The sequence below is a fragment of the Lolium rigidum genome, chromosome 5, assembly GCF_022539505.1.
Source record: "Lolium rigidum isolate FL_2022 chromosome 5, APGP_CSIRO_Lrig_0.1, whole genome shotgun sequence".
Classification (NCBI taxonomy): domain Eukaryota; kingdom Viridiplantae; phylum Streptophyta; class Magnoliopsida; order Poales; family Poaceae; genus Lolium; species Lolium rigidum.
In genome coordinates, this window is record NC_061512.1 from 245752523 (window position 1) to 245774689 (window position 22167).

Genomic DNA, 22167 nt, shown 5'->3' on the forward strand with positions numbered 1-22167 from the left:
AAGTTGTGTGGTTAGACCACCGGTCTTGTAGCTATCTTGAGAGCATATGCACCCGGCACTAAATCATTGAAATATATTAGAAACATATTTGTGTATTTGACATATGTTTAACCTTTATTAAGAAATGGCATAAGTATTGTCCTAGGCAAAAAGGAGTCGTGTTGTAAAAATCAGGTTTAATCAATAAATTAGTCTCTTACATTTTCACATTTCAAATTTCTTTTTTAAGCATGGAGCATGCGCTTCTATGCTGCATTAATTCTATTTTGTGTACTATGAAATGTTTCGTGAAGTTGTAAACAATATAACCTTGACTAATTGCGCAGAAGTTTTACCTCATAAAACAAGCTGACATGACCAACATGTGTAATTTTCAGAGAATTACCTGAGAAACTTCCCAGAATTTGCGTCTGTTTTTAGTCTTCTCCCATCAATTATGTCAACTTAGTGAAACTTACTTTGGTTGATGCTATGCTTCCTATATTTCCTTGCTGTTGTATCAACACAAACTATATACTAATTACATTATATCTTCTATCCTTGTGTATGATTGTCATGTGCATTAATGTACTAGGACAAACCGATATAAAAGCATTGATGTATAAAATTATGGTACAATCAAGATTTATTGGAATATATATTGCCTACTAAAAGCTTCTCACCAATGAATACCTAAAAGATATGTGAAATTAAAATACACTTAAGATTGTCATGAAATTAACATCCTCTAAATATTAGCACGTGGTGACAAAAGTTTGCATATCTCATATACATGGAAAAATAAAATTCTCTAAATATTAGGTATCATGGCAAAAGTGTGTAATTCCTCTATATAATGGTATGTAAACCATCTAACCCCTATTCAAATCGCATCTGGGTTTAAGATAAACCACCAAATCAGTTTGAGAGAGCGCTTGCTGGTTTCAACACCTCTGACAGTTCTACGGATTCTTTCGTGTAGATTTTTTTTTGTATACGATGCCAACATGTCGTAGTTCGTTTTACCCTGTCATCGAGCAACATACCTGCAACGTATGCGATGCTTCTATCCATGCCACGAAACCTGGCGAGACTGTAGAGAGCATGTCGACCTTGATGATAATCGCAAAAACTCGTGCTTGCGCATCTCTTGGGAACCGGTTGTATGCGCTATATGGGGCTAACTAGCCTCTGCACCGATCGCCACAACGCGCTTCTGCATCTCAAGGGCAACAGAGCCATGACATGTGATTAGCCCGGCTTCGTAGCTAGCTAGAGAGCATATTCCCACGTACCCTAATTCATAAAAAATATAAAAAAACATATTTTTGTATTTTACATTTTAAAAACTCATTTAAGAAAATTCATAAGTATCATCCTAATCTAAAAGGAAGTTGTGTTGTAAAAATCGTTTTTAAATTAAAAAATTAGTCTCTTCCATTTTAACATTTCAAATTACTATTTTTAATGATGCAGCATGTGCTTATGTGCTGCATTTTGAATTCTATTTTGTTTACTAGCACTTTTTTTTTGAACTTGTGACAATATATCATTGACTAATTGCAGGTATATACTATGTGTAGCGCAAAAGTTTCTTCCTAGAAAACAAGCAGACATGAGCGACATGTAAAATTTTCAAAGTATCACATAAGAGACTTCTCCCCGAATATGCCCAAGTCAAAGGAAAATATTCCTCATATTTTTAGTCTTTCTTCCTCAATTACCTCGACTTACTGAAACTTACTTTTCTTTATGCTATGTTCTCTATATTTCCTCGTTGTTGTACCATCACAAGTATATACTAATTACATTATATCTTCGTCCAGTCTATCTATCTTTGTGTACGATTGTCATGTGCACTAGGAAGGTTGGCGCGGCGACACGCCGCGCCCGTGGGGTGATTCTGAGACGAAAAAGAGAAGATACTTAATAGAAAGTTGGCACTACTGCATATATGGAAATAGAGATGATCTGCAGTATTTCAGCAATAGCATTTGTCATAGTCATACAGAATGCTCAAAATTATAGTAGCCTGATCAGGTCAACTCAATATTACATTAGCTGCGTGCCATTCATACTGGCTACAGCTGCAAATAGATGACTATATTTTACGCCAGGTTTGTGGCCACGCTTAGACAGAAAATATATTTTTCCACATGAACTATTTGGCTAATCAATCTGGGATTTTGCTCGTTTGACCTTTAGCTGGACTCACTTGTTGTAGATAATTATATTTTCTGCAAAAAAAAAGAGGATGGAAATGATTTTATTTGATACACTGCAGCCTATACCATTTAGTTAAAATCGGTCCTGAAATTTTACCTGGACAGGTGCAGTGGCCTATTTAGCTGGGAATAGTTCCATGGACAAAAATTCTTCTCATGTATTGCACTGTAGATAATGAGTGCATATTGAGCTGCTAATACGAATTCGCAAGCATGGTTATTTCTATAGTGAAGAGAACCGATCAGAAAATGTGAACAAAATAGAGTATGCAGTAATCAAGGATGGAAATGAAATAGATGATAAATCATATGTGATGTTAGATAAGTACCCTGAAAGAAGAGCATTATCTCCAATGTGTGCTGCTAGAGCTCCAAACTGTTGCGCATTGTACGCAACATTGCAACATTGCAAAACTGTCAAGATACATAAAATTTCTTGGATGTTTCTTCATGCTTCAGAGATGATGATCATCTCAAATGAAAGATCGGGATCTTTCTTCAGTTGAGAAGGTAATGGGAGATAAAATATTATTGGTGGTATAGCACGAAGTCCCATCAAAGAACATACATATTAATATATGTGCAACTGAGATTCAAATCTGAACCACTAATGCACTAAGAAAGAGAAAATTTAGAAGCTAAAATATCAGAAAATTTACCTGCTTTGTAGGCGAGTCTGGGCTGCAGCCATTGGAGCAGAAGCAGCAGCAACATGATATTGATGACAGAAAGAGGGCGCAACAATCTGCCACACATCGCTATCAAGTATCTTATCTACTGGTATCATACCTGTCAACCATATGAAACAGCAGCCGATGCCAAATTATAAATGGACAACACATGGAACGAACCTGGAAACTGAGAATCCATAAGCAGAGCTGCAGAATATATCCAGCATAAGATGCATGTACAGACCTACAAATAAAGAAGCTCATGTGAGATAAGAAAATAAATAGGAAGTTGCCCAAATCTGAGAAGAATGCACATGTCAGCACATACTCCCGATTTCGGACCTGAACCTAAAGAAGAACAGTCTGAAAACAGATCCTAAGATCATTATGTAGAATCACCATAACCAGGAGCACCTGCAGAAAATAACAAAGATATCCAATACGTCCAAGATGAATTGCAAGCCTTCAAATATCCATATCAACAGCAAAATTGGAAGCTAAACCGGCATGCTTTAGCCAAGAGACAATGTCTGGACAACAAACAGAAGTAGCGGCGAGACAGTTAGCTCACATAGTTAGAAACGTGCCTTGAACGCCGAGACCTAACGCACATGCAAGATGGGGCCGCAAGAGGCCGATGACGAAAGAACTATTTTTCTTATCAGCCCCACTATCCACCAATTTTTCATGGATGAATTTTGGGAGAATACCTGAGATAAGAGATGACTCGAGCAGGTGCAATCATTAATACTAATTTACTACCACTTGGTAGAATTGCCCAAGTAAGAGAACCAACCTATGCATAATAACGCTTGCCGGTTGGTTATTTCTGTTGTTTGACACTCAGCTTTTAGAGGGTTAGCCATTTCTGTTGTTTTACCCGAAACTATATAGGAGTATTTGAGTTTCAGTTAATAAAGATTGTTCGGTGTCAACAAAGTTACATCTCTTTGGTGCAGAGCCGAACTGTCTGTGTTAACATGCAAATTCATCAACATAAACAGGTAGGACACTCAATCTAAATGACAGAAACAAACTTAACAAATCAATAGCTTGGAACATACAGTGAGTATTGATGCAGTGGCACATCTCAACAGGTACCTCTATTCCTACGGACTTGCAATTTTTTAACACCACAATATCTCCTAGTCCATCAAAGTAGCATTCAGAACAAAACAGGGCTAAAAATGGACAGTGCCAATATAAAACAACACAATTCCCAGTTTGAACTCCAAGTGCCAATCAATCCGGAGAAAATTACGCAATTCAGTTCATGAGTCTGTTAGGTCTAAAAATGCATGAGTAGCACAAGATCGCAAAAGCAGACACTAGAACACCTAATGATCATAAACATAGAGAGTAGATGTGTTGCATTACTGGGCACTGACGATCCCATCGACGCCTGCGTGAGGCAGGCTTGGTGTGGCGGTGTTGATGACGAACTTGTGGTCGATGACGATCTGGAGATCCTCCTGATCCCCTCCGGGCGCCACCTGCACTGCCCTGGCACAGCACAGCGAGGTTCCAGTCTTCCCGTTGCTTCTGGCCACTCTAGATCGGTAGAGTTTTGGGATGTGGGGGAAGCAGATGTTTAGATCGTTAACTGGGTATCGATCTCGACTCCCCCCCTTTATATGGCACAGCGCAACAGGGGACCAAAACCATCGAGTTGGTTTTGGCACCCCCGATCAGGGTGCGTTTGTTACATATGAGAACAAGTCACGTACAGATCAAGCCCTGGACGTTGGTCCAGTGGGCCCATCCCTTTAACGTTAAGTTTTGACTTTTCTCTGTTAACTGAAAATGACTGTCGAACCTGACAGATCAACCAACATTCTCCCCTTGATCGTTAGGTTTAACATCATTTGCCCATTCTCCATAGGAATAATAAACCAAAGTGAGGTGTTACAACAACCAATGAAATGCTATTGAACCTCAACACTTATGGCATACCAGCCTATCTTGAAATGGATAACATAATACTTATTGGGAGTGGTTCTTATTATGGTCCCTTTATTCCAGAATCATAAGGCTTCCAGTAATCCCATGCCGGCAACATGCTCACGAAAAATTCTGGGTGGTAAGCCTTTCGTTAGCGGATCCGCAAGCATACGAGTCGTACTTATATGCTTAACATTAGTTGTTTGATCCTGGATCCTATGCATCACAACATGATACTTAATGTCAATGTGTTTGGCAGCATCACTTGACTTGTTGTTATTCGTATAGAAAGCTGCGGGTTCATTATCGCGAGTACAATAGAAGTGGTTTTGAAATGTCTGTCGACCACTTTAAGTCCGGGAATGAAATTCTTTAGCCATACAGCCTGCCCGAGTGGCCTCATAACATGCTATAAACTCTGCTTGCATCGTAGATGAAGCAACTATAGTTTGTTTGGAGCTTTTTCACGATATAGCTCCTCCGGCAAGTGTGAATACATAACTCTGACGTGGATTTCTTACTATCCACACAACCGGCATGATCAGAATCTGAATAACCAACAACTTGTAGGTTATCAGACCTTCTGTACGTAAGCATGTACCCTTTTGTCTCTTGCATATAACGCAAGACTTTCTTTGCGGCCTTCCAGTGGTCTAGTCCTGGATTTGATTGGAATCCGCCAAGCATCCCGGTTATAAAAGCCAAGTCAGGGCGTGTACAAACTTGTGCATACATGATGCTTCCGACAACTGAAGCATAAGGAACCGACTTCATCTGATCAGTTACAATTTGGTTCCTCGGACATTGAAATGTCCCAAACTTATCGCCCTTGACTACTGGGGCAGGTGAGCCAGAGCACTTATGCATATTGAATTTCTTTAGTACTCGCTCAAAGTATGCCTTTTGTGATAGTCCCAACACACCTTTAGACCTATCTCGATGAATCTCAATGCCGAGGACATATGAAGCTTCACCGAGATCTTTCATATCAAAATTGGAAGATAGAAAATTCTTGGTCTCGTGCAGCATATCCTTATCACTTGCAGGCCAATAATATGTCATCCACATACGGGACTAATATTGTGAACCTACTGCCCTTAAACTTAACATAAATGCAGTTGTCCTTAACATTTTCAGTAAAACCAAAAGTTCTAATAATCTTATTGAACTTGAGGTACCACTGTCTTGAAGCTTGCTTCAAGCCATAGATGGATTTCTTCAGACGACATACTAAATGTTCCTTTCCTTCCACAACAAAACCTTCCGGCTGAGTCATGTATACGTCTTCATCAAGGTCACCATTTAGAAATGCCGTCTTAACGTCCATTTGATGCAATTCCAGGTCGAAATGAGCTACCAGAGCCATGACGATCCTAAAAGAATCTTTAGATGACACAGGAGAGAAAGTCTCATTATAATCGATTCCTTCTCTCGTGTGAAACCTTTTGCCACAAGTCTAGCTTTGAACCTTTCGATGTTCCCTTTGGGGTCGTACTTAGTTTTGTAGATCCATTTGGAGCCTACTCTTTTGGCGTCATTAGGAACTTCTACTAGGTCCCAAACATCATTTGAGCTCATAGATTTCAACTCGTCTTCCATGGCGATTTGCCACTTAGATGAATTGAAACTCTTAATGGCCTCCTTGTATGAGGTTGGATCCTCCACCTTTCCTATATCGTCTACATCCTCACTCATGTAGGTGATATAATCATCTGAGATGGTTTTTCTTCTTTCTCGATGTGATCTTCTCACGGGCGATGGTGGTGGAGGGGCATTATTATTATGAGGATCTTCTTCATTATCCGATCTGGTGATTTTCTTCACCTTCGGATTTGCGTTATCATTAGTTTCGGGATCACCATCGGGTTGAGGACCGGAAGCTGTGAGGTTCGGTCTCAACATTAGAAGTGATTCTCCTCGCATTGGTAGAACGACCTTTTGGATAATCGGGGATGGAGCACACACCCGCTTTTCCTCAAGATCGATCTTCCTTATTTCATTAACTTCATTATCCTCAAAAAATACCGCTTGTCGGGTCTCCACGTACTTAGTGGTATGACCTGGGCAATAGAAACGATATCCCTTTCCCCTGTGCGGGTATCCGACGAAGAAACAACTAACCGTTTTTGGGTCTAACTTCTTAAGTTGTGGATTGAAAATTCTAGCTTCAGCAGGACAGCCCCACACACGTAAATAGTTCAAGCTCGGTTTCTTTCCCGTCCACATCTCGTGAGGTGTGTTCGGTGCTGACTTAGTGCGAGCAAGATTTAAAATATGTGCAGCCATCTGTTGCGGTCAGAAACCCACCGGCGGGCAGCGACGGGCAACACCGTAGAGCCGGGAATCTCCCAGGACTGCGGCTGGCCCTGGTCCCTCCGAGCGACGGCCCGCAAAGCCTTCTGCACACACGTCCGATGCTGATGCAAGGGCGTGCCACCTGACCTATACCGGTCGGGGAAGGTGTTGGATGATGCCTCGCTTAGTTTCCTGCATGGCATACACGTAAACGTTAAATACGAGCCTCGATCGGCTCTCGGGTTGTCTGTGAATCGGCTCAAAGAGCCGATCCACCCATGATACGTACGAGGTGTACGATCAGATGGTGGTCCTGCTTGATCAAGATAAAGCTAAAGCGGCCTACTACGATTTGGGGTTTTCACCGCATAATCGGAACGTCCTACTCGTGATTGGGCCTCGCGACCGCGTACGGTGATCGTAAGCCGATCCTAGACAGGGCCTAAAAACTAACACGAGGTTGATCCCCAGAACATCCTGTCTAGGGCTAGCAAACTACACCCTACGCGCCGCTGGATCCTCCAACCCTTTGTAAGGCCTAACCATGCAGATATTAAACTAATCCTTGAAGAACAAGGAGCAATCATAACGGATCGGATCTACTAAACAATGATCAAGCGGAGTGCCGCCCTTACACCCGTGATAGGCGTAAGGGCGGCTAGATGCCTAAGGGTTGCACGACGATAGCATATGATACGAAGAACAATGCTAACCCTAAGACATCTATGATAACTACGTTGCTCGCCATCAAAAAGGCTTCGAGTACGAGCAACGCATGAACGGCGAATAAACGTGTGTTGCCTAGATCGCAAGATGCGATCTAGGCAGCATGGTGCTTACCCGGAAGAAACCCTCGAGACGGGGGAGTTGGCGATGCGCCGAGATTGGTTTGTGGTGAACGTGATTGTTGTTTATTTCATAAACCCTAGATACATATTTATAGTCCGGGGGACTTTCTAACGTGGGAATAATTGTAACACCCCAACTTTTGCAAACTTGTTTAATTGTCCTTAATGCAAAAATTAGGGAGAACAAAAACTTTTTCTATAGACTAATTAAGATGAATTGCCTTGATCTGTTTGTTATGATGAATTGCCTTGATCTGTTGGTAGATGTATTGACTTGATTTCTTGTTGAGTTTTGTCTTGAGCCATCTCCTAGAACAACACCTCTAGTGGTAAAACAAACAACTCACCTAATAAAACACATGTGTGTCCTAGGAAAAGTTGTTTTCCTTCTTACTACATCAAACCTCTCTCCTGATGACAACCTGAGTGTGCCATCTTGATCTTCTCTTTGTAGTACAAGATAGCTCAATCATCTTTAATTCAAAACTTGGGATCATCTACCCCTCATCACATCCTTCTCTTGTACCCACTCATCCTTGTTGGTTTTGAGGCCATGTCGACCCTCTGTGTTGACAGGCTTAAAATATCCAGACTTTGGCATTTGATCTCTAAGCACCCACAACTGTTATTGTTGACTTCAATGCATGGATCTCATCTATGCAACATCCTCTTTAACCTCCACGTCCTGCATGTCTCAGTCAATCCTTGCAACTCATATATTCAACTTGATCTGGTATCCTATCCCATGTTCCAGCACCGGATCACTTCTTCCTCTTTTACCTCTTGTTTTTGTTTTCATTCAAATTTAATCTTTACAAAACCAAGAGTGGGACTGATGGGTACATTATGTAGCCACCACCTACCCTTGAGGACACTCCTCTCTAAATGTGTTTCCTTTCTCAAAACCCCTTTGTTATCCTTCTCTGGTTTTGGATCACAAAACTACTTCTAGTTTTATTAAATCTTTTCAAGATACTTCTTCAAAGAAAACAAAGAACTGAAATGGGTTTTGTTTCTCATCCCATTTCTACCAAGTACTGATTTCTAAAACATTATTTCTATTTTGCTTTCCTTTTCACAAAAAGGCTTGTTATGGTATCTATACCATTTCTTGTTTATTTTAAGTTTGAGAAAAACTATACTTTACTTGAGATAGTAAGTAGAATATTTTGAACCCCTAAGTTCCAACTAGTTTTTCTCAACATTTTCAAGTTCCATTCCACTTGAGTTCATTTCCAATTGTCCCTAGACAATTGAGGTGTTTCAAATACTTTTCAAATGAGTTCTTTTTCAAATGGCAAAACTTGCACATCTTATGCACATCTCTGATCCACCACATTGTATCCCCTCCATCCTCCAATTCTGGATCAAATGGATGATCATTTGATACTTTCAAATCACTCCCAATTGACCTCTCATTTGTAGAGCAATTTATATTCTTTTCCATCATTACCTTGACCTCATGAATTCATGATTTAAGTCACCATATTCTTCATTTTGGGTATATGGTTACTTCACTCACCATCTCTCTTATTCTTGCTCTACCATTGTCTCAACCACCATCACCATTATCTTCTTGGCACAAATCCATCATGCAACAAATACCATCATGGTATATTTTACCATCACAATCTTTCTCCATCTCTATATCTCTCATATTGTTCATTTTTATTGGTAAGGATGGAGCCAGCCAAATGGTGTATGCATGGCAAAATTCGGCCAGCCATGCCTCCTCATTTCCTTCTCTTTAAAGCCTTGTCTCCCACCTAGCCCAATCACTAAATGAGCAGCCACCCACCTCCACCAATCAAGAAAGAGGCAGCCAACTCCTCTCCCTCTATAAAAGGCTCTTGGCCGGCCACTCCACCTCCCCTTTGGCTCATTTTTCTCACTCTCCACTCCCTCACACTCTCTCCCTGCTCTCTCCCACGAGCTGCTGCTGCCCCTTGCTCCCATGGCCGGCCATGGCCATGAAAACCAGCCAAGATGCAGCTCCCCTCCTCCCTCAAGCTTCCCCTCACCATGAGAGACTCCCTCTCCATCTTCTCCCCAACCCTAGATGGTTTAATCTCCTCTTCTTCTTCCTCCATTGCTAAGATTGGATCTTGATGCAGGTGCATGTTGGTCCAAGCATGGAGAAGATTGAGCAATCCTCAGATCTGAAGTTCTTGAGCAAAGTTCGTCCAAAACCTTGCAGTAATTTCTGCTATCTTGCTGTTTCAGATTCTGGTACGATCTTGTAAAATCCGCCAAATCTCGTGTGCAGATCCAAATCGAGTGATTCAAAGTTCCACAGATAGGTATTGGAAAGATCTACAACTTGGCGTTGGTCTCATCCTCAAATTCGTTACAGATTTGCATCGGTAAATAAAGTTCTGTAAACATGCAGAATCACTGTTTGTTAGATTTCTTCCGTTTTACAAAACCTTTTTGAACAAACTCAACTGTAGGTGAAAGCCCTCTTCAGTAACCCCATTTTGGCGGTGGTTTCACTTCGATGGACCTCCTGAAATTGAAATGGTTCACAGATCAAGATCTGGTCAGATCTGACTTTGTCGAATTAAACCAGGAGCTTGGAAACGAATTTTTGAATGAAACCAGTTGGGTAAGAACCAGCTTTTCAATACCTTTCAGATGCAACTGACCTCATATTTTTATGATTGATGTACGATTTGTGGTGAATTAAACTTGTTCTGTGTGTTCTGCAGACATGACTGTTATCTTTTAAATCACCAAAAATCCATTTTTGAACTTAATTGAGTGATTCCAATTCGGTGGGACTACTGGATGTTTTCTTAATCATCTCAAATAAGTTTCAAACATTTATCTTTTCTGAAACTCTATAGTTAAAGTAAATGGTGAAAACATGCAGTAACCTTGTAAATCCATTTGTGAGAGTTTCAGAAATAATTTGGACCCAAATCCAATTGAGTTTGCATCTCTGTTTAATTCCCTTTCAAATGCAAGTGGCCTCATATTTTTAGGATTTTTCTACGATTTATGGCTTACAGATCTTGTTTTCTGTACAGTCAGATTCAAGGAAATTCCTAAATTTGTAGGATTAATATTTTTGAGTAAATCCAATTGGGTTAGTCTTGTATTTGTACTGGCCATCTAGGAAAAATACTATTAGTCTCTGTGCATACATATTTGTTGCTGTTAGTAATGTTTATGTGTGACATGCATTGTTGAAGCAAAACTTTTCGGTTTATTTAAAACCCTTGACCAACTATTTTTAGTAGAGATGGGAACCCTTGTTTTATGCTTGCAAAACAAAACCTCTACAACTTAACATTAGCCCTATTGTTTTAATTAAGTTTTCAAATGATGTGGATTATGGTTTGCTTCCTATTTTGGATGTTGTGTTATGTGAGCAAACTAAGTTAGGAAAACTGTTTTCTACTTTTTCAAAAATGTTTGAAAATGTTTTGTGAGTGTATTTGATGTCAAACTAATGCTCTTGTCCTCTTTATGATGTTATCTACCAGGGGATACTTAGCTTGTGCCATGGTGATACCAAGAGAGGCAATTGCTAAGTTGTGATACTCTCATACCTTTACTAGGTAAATGAAATGGGTTCTCTTAAAGTTGTTTTGTGGTATCTATAAGTCCTTTGTATAGTGGCCCTTATTTGATTGGTTAGTTGTTGATTGTTGTATGTTTGTTTTGGTGGTGCAATGTGATTGATTGTGTTCCTTTTATATTTTCCGGCGATAGATGCCAACAATTCCGGAGAAGAAGAAGAAGTGGAATCGGACGAGGATTTTATTTATATTGTTGGGATTCTTATATTGATGGAGATGAAGAAGTCCAGGGACAAATAAGCCAAGGCAAGCCATCTTTTGATCTCTGATTCGGTGTCTAGTTGGATGTCATTTGTTGATATCCAAAGCACCTTAATTCTATGTGTGTTGTTCTCTTTACTATTGTCATCTATGTATGGTTGCTAGTGGGGTACTCCCTAGTGGTGATACTCCACTATTGTCGTTGTGATTATGGGATGCATGGTATCATGGTCGTGCTATTCCACTTGGTCATCTTGTATGCTCATCTTGAGCATCTTCCCTCTCAAGATAGTAACTTACACCACACTCACAACTTTTGTATTTTAGAGGTATCAATGTCATGATGTTGGTGTAATTCTCAACTTGAGAGGAGTATGCCGGGTACCCTATTGCAGAGTTGGTTGGGTAGTGATTCTCCACTATCCAAATTTTATAGTTAGTACCACAAATCTGAAAGTATAATCCTCTTTGTGTTGTCATCATACATGCTTATCTTAAGCGAGTATGATCCACCCATTACTCCTTTATATACCTTCTATGGCAAGATGACTCTCATCTCGGCCATAGTGCAATTCTAGTTCAACTCATGAAACTATAGGTTGGGAACCCCTCAAGGCTTACCTTGTTGTAAATGTTTTATGAAAACCTTGGGTGAGTTAACCCAAGCGTATGGTTTAAGAAAGCAAAGGATCTTGGTAAAGATGTTCGGAAAAGTGGTGTATGGCTGTTTGTTGAACAACCAAGGTGTTGTGGGAAAAATGGTTTTAAAAGGAGCACTGCGTATAAGTGTACACCAGCCCAACTTTTATCGCGCAACCACTCTACCCTGGTGTGGGACGGGGCTTAGCCCGTAGTTTGTTGAAGCTGGCGGGAGCACCCTTCACAACTTTCTAGGGAGGGTCATGACGACCTCCGACGCCGGGTTGCGCTGCGGAGGAGGCAATACACTGTCTTAGCGATAGCCGGACGATTGCGAGGGTCTTCTGTCATGGCGCCGTAGATACGCTCAAAGGAGGTATGCTGCCGGGGTGCCGGGAAGGGGTAAGCCCGCAGGGAAGGACTCGTGCCGGTGGAGATGGGCGAAAGGTTATGTCCGGGTATCCGTCGTGGCATATGTTGTTATGCGGGGATGATGCCCACACGATAGGTATCCGGATAGTTGTGGGGAAAGTGTGCAAACTCTGCAGAGTCAAATCTATTCGAATAGCCGCGTCCGCGGTCATGGACGGGTTGCAAAGGTCTACCTTTACTGGGGCTTGCGTTTTGTTTTTGAACAAATGATTTGCAAAGGAAGTGTTGTGTTTATGTGTACCGGAAGGGTACAGAAAAAGGGCGTGTGTTGACCATATGGAGATGGTCGTGGAAAAATGAAGGCTAAGTGGGGAACTCTTTCCTAAATGTTTCTTGAAGAGGAACTCTTCTTTAACAAAGATATAGAGATGTCATAGGTATCTTTTGAAGTATCTTCTTCAATAAAGATATAGGTATGTCACAGTAATTCTCTAGCATTCCCGTCAACTGAGATGGACTTATGCTACCTCATCCTCAATAAAGGTCTAGATATGTCTTAGAACTTCCTAAGCGTTCCCATCAATTGAGATGGCGGTGTGCTATCTTTCCTCCTAGATGTTTAGTGGGATGTCCTTGAAACACCATAGTGTCCGCATCACTTGAGATGCCGGCATGCTATATCCACAAGAGAAACTGATTCGCTTTCACATACTATATCCACAAGAGAAACTAATTCTCTTTCACATGCTATATCCACAAGAGAAACTATTCTTCCTCTCTTGTCTCTTTTAGTTAGCTCTGTTAGCATCTTTCTTGATGGTTTGCGAGTACAATTCCAAATGTACTCACGGCTTTGTCCCTGGCTATTTACTTGGCCAGACTTGGAGGAACACGATAGATGAAGAAGGAGTTGATGACGTCTATGCGAGCTAGGAACGTCTTCCCAGTCAGTTGCCTGTAGGGTTATGGCAGATGACTTGGGTACTGCGCTGCTGAAGTGATGATGCTACTCTGATGTTTAGTTAGCCCTTCGAGGCTATTATGTAAGTATGGGTCATGTGACCATGTTGTAATTTTCATATTCCGCTTTGTAATGGATGGTGTAATTTGATATCAGTTCGGTTATGTGTTCACGACACACTGATCATGGGATCGTGAACTGTATACATAACAGGGTATTTCGGACCGTTAGTCCGGGGCCCCACAATAATCCCAACCGGGCACGAGCCCAAACTCCTTCTAACCGACACGCATCCTACTATGTTACAGATACACGGGCAAACTAGCCCAAACTTGATACACAAGGCCGATTCATGTATTCCTTCTATGTATATTCTCCAAATCCATCTCCAATCGCGGCCCACCTCTGATCCGGTCAAATTCTGGTGATAACACATGCCCCCTGGTTTTGGAAATGACATTTCCAAAATCATTATGCTTTCCCTTCGTCGGGTCATGTCGTGGCAGAGCAGAAACCGCCGCAGAATCCTTCATCATGTTGCCTTTCCTCCTCCACTTCTCCGCGTGGCCTGCCATATTTTTTTTTTCTTCTATTGTGCACCACTTCCTCAGAAACTGTTGTGGCATTGAATCTCCATCATATCCCCTTTTATTTAACCGTTCTAAACAGTTCGCTTCTTCATCCCCTTCGCATTAGCACCCAAAAAACCCTCCTGCGCCACCATGTCTTCTTCCTCCTCTTCCTCTTCCGATCTTTCCTATCGGTCCTCCTCCTCCCGCGAGACGCCGGAGGACATACGCGCACCAAAAGAATGGGACCAGGAGGACCACGCCTCCTCCGTCTGGTCCGAGGACGACAAGTCCTTGACCAGCGGGGATGAAGATCTCCAGTTCCTCGCCGATGGGGAACTGGAATCGGAAAGCGAGGATGACTTGTTCCCCTGGGAAGGCTGCACCTCCTCTGAAGAAGAGGAGGAGGAAGACGACGACGACTCCCTCGAGGGCTACCCGCCAGCGAAACGCCTCCGCATGTGGTGGGACGACGACGACAGCGATGATGACGAGGAGGATGAAGCTCCCGTAGAGGGCTACGGGAGCAGCGACGAGGAGCCCACCGGCAGTAGTGCCGATGAGAGCTCCGAGGACGACGACGAGGGCAGCGATGGCCCGTAGATAGGATCTACTAGTGTAGGCCTAGTAGTAGCAGATTGGTCAACAGACCCTTCTTTTGTTCTTCCTTCCTCGAGCAATCGGCTCTTTCTTTGTAAGAAATCTTGTTTATCAATGAAGAATTTCTCCCAATTTGATTTTGCCGATTTTTTCATGCTAATTCTGCCGATCATTACTTAGCCAATGCTCAAGGAGCCGATGGCAACGCATCGGTCTTTCATAATCTGTCCTCCATCTCTTCGACCGATGACTTTGAGCTCTGGTGGACAATGAGGCAGACTAATGCCTTCAAGAGAGTCCTAGAACTGCTGCTGAAACAAGAACTCGCCAATCCTCTATCGGTGATGATGGATCCCTCTTTTGCAAGAACTCGCCGCCTTTGAGAGGAATTGCGTTGCGGGACCAGCCGATGACTCCCCAATCGGCTTCTAAAAACAGAGCATCTACTAGGCCAGCTGCCCCCCGAGCCTCAGTCGAGGTGAAAACAGTGATGAGGACACGTAATTCAGACAAACGGACCTGGGCTCGATCATACATGCAGCGGGTAGCTCCTGCGTCATTGTGCTAGAGTCGATGGCTATGCATCGGCTTTGTTCCTTGCATATCATGCGAAATTTTTTACGGACCGATTTTTTCTATCTATCGGCCCCCGATGTTTTACTGCACATGTATCGCACATGTTCATCTGATTAGGTGCCCCCCGAGCCGATTCTGCCAGGTAACTGCTGATATCGGCTCTGTGGTTAGCCAAGGCACCAAAATGTGAACGTCGGCTCTGTTAGGAACAATGTGGATTTCTTCCAGCGCATCAGCCGACGCAAACCCATTGCCCATTGGATCGACGTTGAACCCAGGAAGAATGAATGGTGAGGATAATTTTGGCCGATTGCTGGAATCGGCCTCCATGTCGAATTGCTCAATGAAGGTTTTGCAATGCTCCTCCATAGATCCTTGGGGACGATCACATGGATCGGCATCGCCATGTTTGTCCATAGACGTTGCTCTTGTTACACGGTCAGACCGGTGGATAAAACCAGCCTAACTCTGTCCTTTGTCACGTCGATGCGCTCGCAGTCGTCCAAATTGATGCCTGAGAGTGGCTCTTGGCCTGATGTCTCCCAAACGTTCATGCCAGCCATTGAAATCTCGGCTGAATCATCTGCGTGGACGACTTCTACTTCATCTCCATCCCACTGTATTAGGCATTGGTGCATCGTGGATGGAATGCAACAGTTGGCGTGGATCCAATCTCTCCCTAGTAGGACGGTGATGGCGTGTATTTCACACGTTCGTTGGGCAACCCCAAGAGGAAGGTATGATGCGCACAGCAGCAAGTTTTCCCTCGAGAAAGAAACCAAGGTTTATCGAACCAGGAGGAGCCAAGAAGCACGTTGAAGGTTGATGGCGGCGGGATGTAGTGCGGCGCAACACCAGAGATTCCGGCGCCAACGTGGAACCTGCAAAACACAACCAAAGTACTTTGCCCCAACGAAACAGTGAGGTTGTCAATCTCACCGGCTTGCTGTAACAAAGGATTAACCGTATTGTGTGGAAGATGATTGTTTGCAAGAAAACAGTAAAGAACAAGTATTGCAGCAGATTTGTATTTCGAGTATTAAAAAATGGACCGGGGTCCACAGTTCACTAGAGGTGTCTCTCCCATAAGATAAAAGCATGTTGGGTGAACAAATTACAGTCGGGCAATTGACAAATAGAGAGGGCATAACAATGCACATACATGACATGATAAGTATAGTGAGATTTAATTGGGCATTACGACAAAGTACATAGACCGCCATCCAACTGCATCTATGCCTAAAAAGTCCACCTTCAGGTTATCATCCGAACCCCTCCAGTATTAAGTTGCAAAGCAACGAGACAATTGCATTAAGTATGGTGCGTAATGTAATCAATAACTACATCCTCGAACATAGCATCAATGTTTTATCCCTAGTGGCAACAGCACAACACAACCTTAGAACTTTCTGTCATTGTCCCAGGTGTCAATGCGGGCATGAACCCACTATCGAGCATAAGTACTCCCTCTTGGAGTTAAAAGTAAAAACTTGGCCGAGCCTCTACTAGAAACGGATAGCATGCAAGATCATAAACAACACATGTATAATAACTTGATAATTAACATGACATAGTATTCTCTATCCATCGGATCCCGACAAACACAACATATAGAATTACATATAGATGGTCTTGATCATGTTAGGCAGCTCACAAGATCCGACAATGATAGCACAATGGGGAGAAGACAACCATCTAGCTACTGCTATGGACCCATAGTCCAGGGGTAGACTACTCACTCATCACTCCGGAGGCGACCATGGCGGCGTAGAGTCCTCCGGGAGATGATTCCCCTCTCCGGCAGGGTGCCGGAGGCGATCTCCTGGATCCCCGAGATGGGATCGGCGGCGACGGCGTCTCGGTAAGGTTTTCCGTATCGTGGCTCTCGGATCGGGGGTTTCGTCACGGAGGCTTTAAGTAGGCGGAAGGGCAAGTCAAGAGGCGGCACGGGGGGCCCACACCATAGGCCGGCGCGGCCAGGGGTGGGGCCGCGCCGCCTAGGGTTTGGCCACCCCGTGGCCCCTCTTCGTCTCGTCTTCGGACTTCTGGAAGCTTCGTGGAAAAATAGGCCCCTGGGCTTTGATTTCGTCCAATTCCGAGAATATTTCGTTACTAGGATTTCTGAAACCAAAAACAGCGAAAACAGCAACTGGCACTTCGGCATCTTGTTAATAGGTTAGTTCCAGAAAATGCACGAATATGACATAAAGTGTGCATAAAACATGTAGGTATCATCAATAATATGGCATAGAACATAAGAAATTATCGATACGTCGGAGACGTATCAGACAGCAGAGGAGTTCTTGCTGTCGACAATAAAGAACGTCGTAGGGACGGTTTTCCTTCCTACGGTCAGATCCACGTTCAGAACACCTTGTGCGTCAGATGCTTGGCCGTTGAAATCGCTCAGTGTCACATTGGTCTTGATTAGATCTGAGCTAGAGCGTCCCAACCGACGTAGCATGGAGTATGTCATAATGTTGACCGCCGCTCCGGTGTCCACCAACATCTTGTTGACAGGCTGCCCATTGATGTAACCTCGCAAGTACAGGGCCTTCAGATGCCTGTAGCTTCTCTCTCGTGGCTTCTCAAAGATGACCGGCCGTGGGCCGCAGTCAAGTTGTGCCACAGGTGCTTCGTCTAATCCTGGAGCACTAAACTCCGTTGGAAGGATGAAGACCATGTTTGTGCCAGCCGATGTCTCATCATCGGCTTTCTTTTGTCTGGGGCGCCACTCTTTCCTTTGTGGCCGACCTTCTTCGTCCAGGGTTCGCTGAATTTTAGCGGCCAGATCAGGCCGCGCCTTCCTCAACGTGTGCAGGTATAACCTTTCAGCTTCCTCCAACCCACGTAGACGCTGAACCCTTCGCTTTTGGGAACGGCTGAGCCCATCAGGGCACCACCTTGGCCGATGATACTTGTCTTCTTCTTCATCGTCCTCTAGTTCTTCGAGATCTTCCACCCGAGCGGACTCAGCATGCTTGTTCCGAGGCGGGAGAGGCCCTAGACGTTTGAACACGGACACGTTAGCTGCATCCTTCTTCTTTTGCCTCAACATAAAAGTAAAAAAAAGAATGGTCCTTCAAAGAGGAAAGCATCGATTGCTATATTTGTGCTAGAGCTTTTATTTTGAAAACATGAAACAATTTTGTCAACGGTAGTAATAAAGCATATGAGTTATGAAAGTTATATCTTACAAGTTGCAAGTCTCATGCATAGTATGCTAATAGTGCCCGCACCTTGTCCTAATTAACTTGGACTACCGGATCTTTGCAATGCACATGTTTTGACCAAGTGTCACAATGGGGTACCTCCATGCCGCCCTGTACAAAGGTCTAAGGAGAAAGCTCGCATTTTGGATTTCTCGCTTTTGATTATTCTCAACTTAGACATCCATACCGGGACAACATGGACAACAGATAATGGACTCCTCTTTTATGCATAAGCATGTGGCAACAATTATTATTCTCATATGAGATTGAGGATATATGTCCAAACTGAAACTTCCACCATGAATCATGGCTTTAGTTAGCGGCCCAAAGTTCTTCTCTAACAATATGCATGCTCCAACCATGAAGGTGGTAGATCTCTCTTGCTTCAGACAAGACGGACATGCATAGCAACTCACATGATATCCAACAAGGAATAGTTGATGGCGTCCCCAGAAACATGGTTACCGCTCAACAAGCAACTTAATAAGAGATAAAGTGCATAAGTACATATTCAATACTACAATAGTTTTTAAGCTATTTGTCCCATGAGCTATATATTGCAAAGGTGAATGATGGAATTTTAAAGGTAGCACTCAAGCAATTTACTTTGGAATGGCGGGTAAATACCATGTAGTAGGTAGGTATGGTGGACACAAATGGCATAGTGGTTGGCTCAAGGATTTTGGATGCATGAGAAGTATTCCCTCTCGATACAAGGTTTAGGCTAGCAAGGCTATTTGAAACAAACACAAGGATGAACGGTACAGCAAAACTCACATAAAAGACATATGGTAAACATTATAAGACTCCATACCGTCTTCCTTGTTGTTCAAAACTCAATACTAGATGTTATCTAGACTCTAGAGAAACCAAATATGCAAACCAAATTAGCAAGCTCTAAGTATTTCTTCATTAATGGGTGCAAAGTATATGATGCAAGAGCTTAAACATGAGCACAACAATTGCCAAGTATCAAATTATCCAAGACATTTTAGAATTACTACATGTAGCATTTTCCAATTCCAACCATATAACAATTTAACGAAGGAGAAACTTCGCCATGAATACTATGAGTAGAACCTAAGGACATATTTGTCCATATGCAACAGCGGAGCGTGTCTCTCTCCCATAAAGTGAATGCTAGGATCCATTTTATTCAAACAAAACAAAAAACAAAAACAAACCGACGCTCCAAGCAAAGTACATAAGATGTGGCCGAATAAAAATATAGTTTCAGGGGAGGAACCTGATAATGTTGTCGATGAAGAAGGGGATGCCTTGGGCATCCCCAAGCTTAAACGCTTGAGTCTTCTTAATATATGCAGGGGTGAACCACCGGGCATCCCCAAGCTTAGAGCTTTCACTCTCCTTGATCATATTGCATCATACTCCTCTCTTGATCCTTGAAAACTTCCTCCACACCAAACTCGAAACAACTCATTAGAGGGTTAGTGCATAATAAAAATTCACATGTTCAGAGGTGACACAATCATTCTTAACACTTCTGGACATTGCATAAAGCTACTGGACATTAATGGATCAAAGAAATTCATCCAACATAGCAAAAGAGGCAATGCGAAATAAAAGACAGAATCTGTCAAAACAGAACAGTCCGTAAAGATGGATTTTATTAGGCCACCAGACTTGCTCAAACGAAAATGCTCAAATTGAATGAAAGTTGCGTACATATCTGAGGATCACTCACGTAAGATGGCATAATTTTCTGAGTTACCTACAGAGAATTAGACCCAGATTCGTGACAGCAAAGAAATCTGTTTCTACGCAGTAATCCAAATCTAGTACTTACTTTTCTATCAAAGACTTTACTTGGCACAACAAAACATAAAACTAAGATAAGGAGAGGTTGCTACAGTAGTAAACAACTTCCAAGACACAAATATAAAACAAAGTACTGTAGGTAAAAACATGGGTTGTCTCCCATAAGCGCTTTTCTTTAACGCCTTTCGGCTAGGCGCGAAAGTGTAACTCAAGTAACATCAAGAGATGAAGCATCAACATCATAATTTGTTCTAATAATAGAATCATAAGGTACCTTCATTCTCTTTCTAGGGAAGTGTTCCATACCTTTCTTGAGAGGAAATTGATATTTAATATTACCTTCCTTCATATCAATAGTAGCACCAACGGTTCGAAGAAAAGGTCTTCCCAATATAATGGGGCAAGATGCATTGCATTCAATATCCAAGACAACAAAATCAACGGGGACAAGGATATTGTTAACCATAATATGAACATTATCAACTTTCCCCAAAGGTTTCTTTTTAGCATTATCAGCGAGATTAACATCCAAATAACAATTCTTCAATGGTGGCAAGTCAAGCATATCATAGACTTTTTTAGGCATAACAGAAATACTTGCACCAAGATCACATAAAGCATTACAATCAAAATCTTTGATTCTCATTTTAATGATGGGCTCCCAACCATCCTCTAGCTTTCTAGGAATAGAAGTTTCAAGTTTAAGTTTCTCTTCTCTAGCTTTTATGAGAGCATTTGTAATATGTTTTGTGAAAGCCAAATTTATAGCGCTAGCATTGGGACTCTTAGCAAGTTTTTGCAAGAACTTTATAACTTCAGAGATATGGCAATCATCAAAATCTAAATCATTACAATCTAAAGCAATGGTATTATCATCCCCGAGGTTGGAAAAAATTTCAGCAGTTTTATCACAAGCAGTTCAGCGAGTTTTAGCGGTTTCAGGTAATTTTGCGCGCTTTGCACTAGGAGTAGAAGCATTGCCAACACCAATTATTTTATCATGGATAGTAGGAGGTGCAGCAACATATGAATCATTAGCTTTGCTAGTGGTGGTAATAGTCCAAACTTTAGCTACATTTTCCTTTTTAGCTAGTTTTTCATTTTCTTCTCTATCCCACCTAGCACGCTAGTTCAGCCATTAATCTTATATTCTCATTAATTCTAACTTGGATGGCATTTGCTGTAGTAACAATTTTATTTTCAATATCCCTATTAGGCATAACTTTCGATTTCAAAAGATCAACATCGGAGGCAAGACTATCAACTCTAGAAACAAGAATATCAATTTTATTGAGCTTTTCCTCAACAGATTTGTTAAAGGCGGTTTGTGTGCTAATAAATTCTTTAAGCATAGCCTCAAGTCCAGGGGTGTATTCCTATTATTGTTGTAAGAATTCCCATAAGAATTAGCATAACCGTTACCATTATTATAAGGATATGCCCTATAGTTATTACTAGAATTGTTCAGATAAGCATTGTTGTTGAAATTATTATTTTTAATGAAGTTTACATCAACATGTTCTTCTTGTGCAACCAATGAAGCTAATGGAACATTATTAGGATCAACATTAGTCCTATCATTCGCAAGCATAGACATAATAGCATCAACCTTATCACTCAAGGAAGAGGTTTCTTCAACGAGAATTTACCTTCTTACCTTGTGGAGCTCTTTCCGTGTGCCATTCAGAGTAATTAACCATCATATTATCAAGGAG

The 22167-nt window shown here is 42.1% G+C and overlaps 2 long non-coding RNA genes across 3 annotated transcripts in view; both read right to left on the reverse strand.

The window, feature by feature from the left end:
- Positions 1 to 1932: 1932 nt before the first annotated feature.
- On the reverse strand, positions 1933 to 2526 carry LOC124655387. The gene is made up of 2 exons (XR_006988663.1): positions 2302 to 2526; positions 1933 to 2216 (listed from the first exon to the last, which is right to left on the reverse strand). It is a non-coding gene; the product is annotated as an uncharacterized LOC124655387 (long non-coding RNA).
- A 78-nt stretch (positions 2527 to 2604) lies between these two features.
- Positions 2605 to 22167, reverse strand: part of LOC124655388 — a 26609-nt gene continuing 7046 nt past the window's right edge. The window contains exons 2-4 of one of the 2 annotated variants that reach the window (XR_006988665.1): positions 3218 to 3289; positions 2864 to 3119; positions 2605 to 2700 (exon numbers count right to left, since the gene is read on the reverse strand). This is a non-coding gene — a long non-coding RNA (uncharacterized LOC124655388). Of the gene's footprint in view, positions 3120 to 3217; positions 3290 to 22167 lie in introns of both variants that reach the window. The other variant, XR_006988664.1, reaches the window with a different exon arrangement.